General features: G+C 40.2%; 1 long non-coding RNA gene across 1 annotated transcript; it reads right to left on the minus strand.

Moving 5' to 3' along the window:
• Positions 1 to 401: 401 nt before the first annotated feature.
• On the minus strand, positions 402 to 3,114 carry LOC129833891 (uncharacterized). Its single transcript, XR_008756136.1, has 2 exons — positions 2,602 to 3,114; positions 402 to 1,240 (listed from the first exon to the last, which is right to left on the minus strand). It is a non-coding gene; the product is annotated as an uncharacterized LOC129833891 (long non-coding RNA).
• Positions 3,115 to 7,939: the final 4,825 nt, after the last annotated feature.

Consider the following 7,939-nt stretch of genomic DNA (forward strand, 5'->3'; position numbering starts at 1 on the left):
TATTCTACTGTATCTTAGTCTATGTATTACTCATCTCATATGTGTATACTGTATTCTATACTATTCTACTGTATCTTAGTCTATGCATTACTCATCTCATATGTATATACTGTATTCTATACTATTCTACTGTATCTTAGTCTATGTATTACTCATCTCATATGTATATACTGTATTCTATACTATTCTACTGTATCTTAGTCTATGCATTACTCATCTCATATGTATATACTGCATTCTATACTATTCTACTGTATCTTAGTCTATACCGCTCAGACATTGTGACCAATTGTTAGTGGAATTAAATAATTCCTACAATATACTCATTAATTAAATTCAATCTGTCTATTTATAAGAATTTGTAAGATACTTATTAACATAAAATAGACAGGATACAGTCATATTAAAATTAGATAATAGTGTTTATTCTCGGAGCAAGCTCTCATTTGATCATAAACACAGACTTATATACAATATATGACGTCATAGGTTACAGAATGCGTCTCATTGTCCTAATCAAATAGAAAACAGGTTCAAAAGTTCATTCTAACCTCACAGGGCACTCACATGAAAACACCATATGATCATTTATCCTGAAGGCTCACTATAATTGATTACCACTTGAGCAGACAACTCAAGATAATGGAAGACCTAAAAAGTGACCCACAGCCTTATCTAAACATCTCAGGGCTAAGTTGGGTCAGTTCAACCAGAGTTTAATGACCCTTTCTGCTTACTTTATAACCCACAACACAAATCTCTTTTCACCAGGCATGCAGAGTTCAATTTGTTTATAGTTTTATCTAAAGCTAGAATATGTTTTAACTATTTATTAACAAAATTCCTAACAATCCACCCTAAATAACAAAACAATTCATAGCTACATATCAAAAGATCATATATAAACTTAAATGTTTATACAAGAATAATACCAAACCAATATATGTATTTACACTCCATCAACATCAATGACTGTTCTAACTTATATCAGAATTGTAACACTTCTATTAGGATTTTCGTTACAATCTTCATTAAAGAAACCGTCTATACATTGAAACATGTAACCGTCTAAATTCTCTAAACATCAAATACAGTCTCGTCCAATCTCGGTTCCTCATAATTAAAAGATCCGGAGTCGTTTTCCACTAGATCCGGGCCCATACATTCATCCTTCCACTGGTCAGAGCTTATGATTGGTCCATACTTCATCATCTGTTGTGTCATCGATTTCTCCAGAATCCTGGAAATGAGAACTTTCACACACGGAATCAAACCACATCCACACAAAACTAATACAGTCACACATGTGAAGAAAGCCCATAACACAGTAATCATGACATTTTTCCATTTCCCAAACTTACTGTCGAACCAATTAGTCAGAAAAGTATCCACCCCTGAGGTCACTGCCAACTCGTGAGCTAGGGTGGTTAAACCTGCCAAGGCCTTGGTCACTGATCCATCCAGAGCTGTGTTACTTGGGATAAACGTACAGCACATCGACCCGAATAACACACAAACCCCACCCTTTTCTGCCAATAACATATCTATCTCGATTCTATTCTATTCTGCCAAGCCATTCATTACATCTCTGGTATAATTGATCTAGTCCACATTTTTATTGAGAGTGGACCACTAGAAAATACTTGACTCTAATCCTGCTAAAATCTAATTCCTCGCTTTGAATTGGATCTGAGTAAGGGTAAAGAGCATGCCTAACTGCTCTAGTGCACAACTACCATTCCAATTGGTAGGAAGGTTAGGTCACAGCTTCATACCTCCACACTCTAAACCTTTTCATCTGCCAATCATGTCCCTCATTGTCTTCTCGGTTGTAACATTCTCAGTCCTCTTGCATGTACTGACTTCCCCTACTTCCCATCCGTGTGTTATGTAGCGATCCATAAAATCCTGTCACTGTGAAAGAGAAAATCTGGATGTAATCGGCACCTGGGGACACATATCACAGATCAATGCAACTGTCATAGTTCAGCTTCCTGCCCTCTTGAACCGCTTTATCATACAGGCCATTCCATGGGTGTAGCAATTCCATCAAATGGAAAGGAAATGAGTATGAACTGAGGTTTTGCTGAGGCATGCCTAACCATAGGTTAGAATCCCATAACAGTTTCCACCTCAATCACTTCCTTAAAATCTTTCATCTAAACCATCCACATCGGCCTTGGCTCTGGACAACTCTACGGTCAGTATTTGCTTTGTCTAGGGCTCTGCTTGTATTCTGGCTGACTATCATCTGCTCTAACTTCTCGTATTCGGAATGGCACTAGGTTGTCAACTGAAACCCTTACTTTCACTACTCTCCATCTTCTTCCATACTGGGTATGTAGATTTATGTATCCCTCTCTCATGATGTGAGCTATAACCTGTTTCCATGAACTACACAAGGACTTGCATAGATGTCTTCCACAATGGCTGCTCTTAGTCCTAAACTTCCAAGGAGTCAGAGGCCCCATTTGGTCTACATAAAACTCCACTGAGACTTCCTTCCCAATCCCACTCTCACTTCCTGTTTATCCAGATCAAGTGATCTCTTATGCTTGGTTAATACAAAATCCTCATTGTCTAACTATGTGTCAATATTACCCTCTGGCCTTCTTGGGGTTCATGGTGTATCAGGAATATGGCTCCCACAACCAGACAGCTCAGGATGGACCGCCCACCTATAAAGCCCCACCCTCTCCCAGAGAAAACATCATCAGCAAGAAGCCAGACACACTTTCACTTCTATGAACAAACACAGGAATGGAATGACGGGGAAAAGGAAAATCTTTATCCGAGAGATGGCCCCCAGAATTCTGTTAATTCCAGTTCTCCTCTCGGACACTGTGCTTGTTCGACAGTGTCAATGTGTCTTACCCTCCCTTAGTGTGATATGAATCCGGGTAGCTCTTTCAGCTAGCTGTTACCAGGAGTCCTTGGTATGGTCCCCCCAACAGGCCTCAGGGACTGGATTGAGTGACTTCACCTGTAATTCACCTGTAGTGCATAAAACCTTGGACATACAGGTTTGGTTAAACAAACAACCTCATGTAATTAACAATACTTCTTTCAATATCTGCTTGTTTAGCTAGATTTTTTTTATTTATTAGTTTATCATCCAATAGGCCACATCCTATCCTAGACCAACACTTACCCATCCCCCTTGTTACCTGGCTCTGCCAGTAACAACCTTGCCTAACCTAACCAATGACTTAGGTAAAATTAGTGTAAATCATCCTTATGTCTGACATTATCATGTAGGAACGCCCCTTTCTTTCACCGCATTTCCAATTCTCCCTTGGGCGTCCATTCATATCTATCCTTTTCCAATTCTCTGTCAAGTGACTTATCTACTTTAAAAGGTATCTGTGCTGCTTATATATGTTCTTAAATATATATATATTTATTGATTTAAACCGTAACCCTTTTCTCACCTACCTTATTTCACAGCCTACCTTGCTCATGTCCTGGTCCCCCCTCTCCACTCTGCTCTCAAACCTTCAAGATCTCAACAGTGCGTGGCAGACCCCTCTGTATGCCTTTTTTCTCATAATAGTCAATAACAACTATGTGTTCCATCCAAATATTAACTAAGTGTCTCACTGTTTTGGCTTTATCTAAAATCATGGACTTAAAAAAACAACATGTCTTATAGTGTCAATCTCTAAAGTCCTTACATAACCTTAATCAAAACTAAAATCAATCTCCATCCAAATATTAATCCCAAATGACCACAAATGCATTATCTTCATGGCCCTCCCCTGAAGCTGATCAGACTTCAAGAGACAGCCATGATAAACGTCAAAGGTTATACCACCCCTGTATAGTCATGTTCCTAGACATTTTAAAGAACCCTTTATCCTTAAAATCAAAAAAATTCACTTGTGTAATTAAAACTCAGAAGATAAAAACTCATAAAACTCCATATGTGAGCATGCCCCTTTAAAATACCTTTGCACTAAAACAAATAGTCCTAACAAATGTTTTATGTGTGTATATTTGCAAACCTTAATGAAAAACAAAAACCTTTCAGGCCCTTTCCAATTTGGTCGTTTATGGCCTCAATCTCACTCCTCAATCTCTCCCCAAGATAATAGTCCCTTTAAACATTCAAGAAGACAATAAAACTCGCACTCTCCCAGGAAAAACACAAAGCCTAACTAGCATTCACTGTGCTACATCAATTCAGAAACTCAAAAGTGAACTATTAACCAAACCTAATGATAATTCCTCTTTACCTCAAATCATTAATCATAAGTTTTAAACAACGTCAATGTATATGTGTACTTAAGTGAACATGCTAGCCTTAGATGCAATTAACCTGATATTTAATATCTAAACGTATTACTTTTTTCCTCTGTCGCAAATGTCGTACATTTCTCAGTGTAAGAAATCAGTAATTTAATCCCAGGTATTTAATAAAAATGTAAACGTATTTTCCCATGGCTCCTTCCACTTACATATTTTAGATACCTTCCATCCGTCCCGGAAGAAGGAATTCTACTTAAACACACCAGAATACAATGTTTATAATCAATAACCATCAGAATCCATTATTACTATGTTTTACGATTCAGACATTCAGATCTCCCTTCACACAGGTGAATATAGTCCAATAAACACCATAAATCAATGATGCCCACCTAGCGAATCTGTTGCTAGTTTTTAGCATCTTTCCTAACTACCCTGACGATTTACAGCTACTTTTAAAAATGTATCTGGAAATGTTTATCAACTTCTGAAAAGTGACTCAAAACCATAATGGACGTATTTCCCTTCTAAATGTCACAAACACTTTTCTCTGCCATACCCCAGTCACAACATCATTGCCGTGGCGACAAAAGTGCCTCGTGAGTGATGTCATCAACAGGCGCTCAACCTAGACCCAAGCCGCAACGACTTTCAATGAATTGTAAATAATTGTTGGCTGTCTGCAGCAACAGTAGTACGGGTTCGATAAACCAAACCTAATTTATCACATCTGTTGAATCAGAACTTACAACATCTCTCAATCAAAATTGTACTGCCAGAAGCACTGTAAAGAGTGTACCTGAACAACGGTCAAACCAATTTAAATAACGTTATTGTTTATCAAACGTAATGACGCAGTTTTACGTTATTCCATAACAAATCTACCTGCCTCTAACAACTTACTCGGAAAATTAGTAGCCAACACAGCAACTAACTCTCTTCCTTACTCACACCTAAATCACTTTCAACTTAACATATGCTTAACCCCTCTCATTTCAACGTTTTTCCTTACCCCTATCGTGTAAGAAATTGTATTAGATATTGGTAACTTGTTTTAACAACTTCTCAACATTACCTATAAGTTGACACAACATACACACCCCCTCTTTCTCTTGGACATATGCTGGACACATAGGACATATACACGGCACCCACAATTCCCCTCCCCCATGACAATCACACAGACACACCCAACCCATGGTTGGACCTCAGGACAAAGAACTCTCAGGAACCAATGGAACGTGGACACCAGGCCTGATCAGGACTACCCAAGACCCAGATCGACCAACTGGAAGGCCGGACTCGCAGATCTACCTACTTTGCTTGTTGTCTATATAGTACTGAACATTTCTGGAAACTCCCTCTTTTCCGGACGATTCACTAGGAGTCAGATTGAAAGAGCCTTGCTGCAAGATTTTACTAAGATATCTTTACATGTAATTAAACGGCCTTATTATATAATTATCCACCTCGTCCTATTGTCTCCTCTTGTTCTCCTGTCAACAGTAAACGTTTCATTAACAAACTTGGAAGCAGAGGATGGTCAAAACATATTTGTATACGGCCCAATAGAAAATCCATCGGACAGGAGACGAGAGGGAGAAATTTATCCAGAGGAGAGGTGACCTTTTCGAGGGAGAATCGCGATTCAACCCACACAGGAAACTGATCAAAGAGCTCGAAACTAAAGAGGTGAGCAGATGCCCGTTTGACCAAAATCTGTATATTGTATTATAGCCAATATCTAAATTCAATGATCAGGAGTACTGTGGTGAGTGAATTGTTGCTAAATTTATGTGGAATTGTTTAGAATTTAAGGCATTGTGTACAGATATCTAAGTATTAATAGGTCAAAGACTTATTCACATAGTCTGGGCACTACGCGGTATGCTGATCGAGTAGGTGTACAGTGAAGAATAAGCTTTATAACGATTCACACAGTCGGGCCATATTTGACAGTCGATCAGGTAGGGGTTACCGTGAAGAATCCATAATTAAAAGATGGGATCCAAATAGCCGGGCAGTAGTTAGATTTGGCAAATCAGCTAGGTGTTACCGTGAAGACCCATAAAAAATAAAAATAAAAATATATAACGATTCACACAGTCGGGCCATATCTGGCAGTCGATCAGATAGGGGTACCGTGAAGAATCCATAATTAATCTAATGTGGTTTCAAATAGTCGTGCAGTAGCTATACTTAGCTAGGTGTTACGTGAGAAATCTAATGTGGTTTCAAATAGTCGTGCAGTAGCTATACTTAGCTAGGTGTTACGTGAGAAATCTAATGTGTTTTCAAATAGTCGTGCAGTAGCTATACTTAGCTAGGTGTTACGTGAGAAATCTAATGTGTTTTCAAATAGTCGTGCAGTAGCTATACTTAGCTAGGTGTTACGTGAGAAATCTAATGTGATATTGCATGTGTAAGTTGTGTTGTAATTGTATGTGTATGTCATGTTTTGTCTTTGATCTTCATGTCTTGTCCCTGTGCTTCCCTCTGCTGGTCTTATTAGGTTCTTTCCCTCTTTCTATTCCTCTCTCTCCTCCTCCCTCTCTCCCTCCCCCGCTCTCTCTCTCTCTATCGTTCCGTTCCTGCTCCCAGCTGTTTCTCTTTCTCCTAACGACCTCATTTACTCTTTCACACCTGTCCCCTATTTTGCCCTCTGATTTGAGTCCCTATTTCTCCCTCTGTTTTCTGCTTCTGTCTTTGTCGGATTCTTGTTTGATGTTTGCTGTTCTGTGTCCTTGTTCCGCCCTATCGTGTTTTTGCCTTCATCAGATGCTGCGTGTGAGCAGGTGTCTAGTGGTCGCGTCTCCAGTCGTTCATCTCTACTGACGAGAGGATTTCAGTTTTCCTGTTTTGTTTTTACCTTAGATATATCAGGAGTATCGTTTTTGTCTAAGACTGGAATAAAGACTCTGTTTCTATTTCGTCGCTTTTGGGTCCTCCTTCATCAGCATAACAGAAGAATCCGACCAAGAATGGACCCAGCGACTACGGATTCTCTCTACACTACCGTCAAGTTCCAGGGAGCAATGCTCGGCAGACACGAGCAGGAATTGTCTGCTGCTCGTCAGGCCGTTGAGACCCTGGCCGCTCAGGTTTCCGATCTCTCAGGACAGTTTCAGAGTCTTCGTCTCGTACCACAAGCTACTTCCTGGTCTTCCGAGTCTCCGGAACCCAGGGTTAATAATCCACCATGTTACTCTGGACAGCCCACTGAGTGTCGCTCCTTTCTCACCCAGTGTGATATTGTGTTCTCTCTCCAGCCCAACACATACTCTGGAGAGAGAGCTCGGATCGCTTACGTCATATCACTCCTTACTGGGCGGGCTCGGGAGTGGGGCACAGCTATCTGGGAGGCAAGGGCTGAGTGTTCTGACGTTTATCAGAACTTTAAGGAGGAGATGATACGGGTCTTTGATCGTTCAGTTTTTGGGAAGGAGGCTTCCAGGGGTCTGGCTTCCCTATGTCAAGGTGATCGATCCATAACGGATTACTCTATAGAGTTTCGTACTCTTGCTGCATCCAGTGACTGGAACGAGCCGGCGTTGCTCGCTCGTTTTCTGGAGGGACTCCACGCTGAGGTTAAGGATGAGATTCTCTCCCGGGAGGTTCCTTCCAGCGTGGACTCGTTGATTGCACTCGCCATCCGCATAGAACGACGGGTAGATCTTCGTCACCGAGCTCG

The sequence above is a fragment of the Salvelinus fontinalis genome, chromosome 34 (genome assembly GCF_029448725.1).
Source record: "Salvelinus fontinalis isolate EN_2023a chromosome 34, ASM2944872v1, whole genome shotgun sequence".
Classification (NCBI taxonomy): Eukaryota; Metazoa; Chordata; class Actinopteri; order Salmoniformes; family Salmonidae; genus Salvelinus; species Salvelinus fontinalis.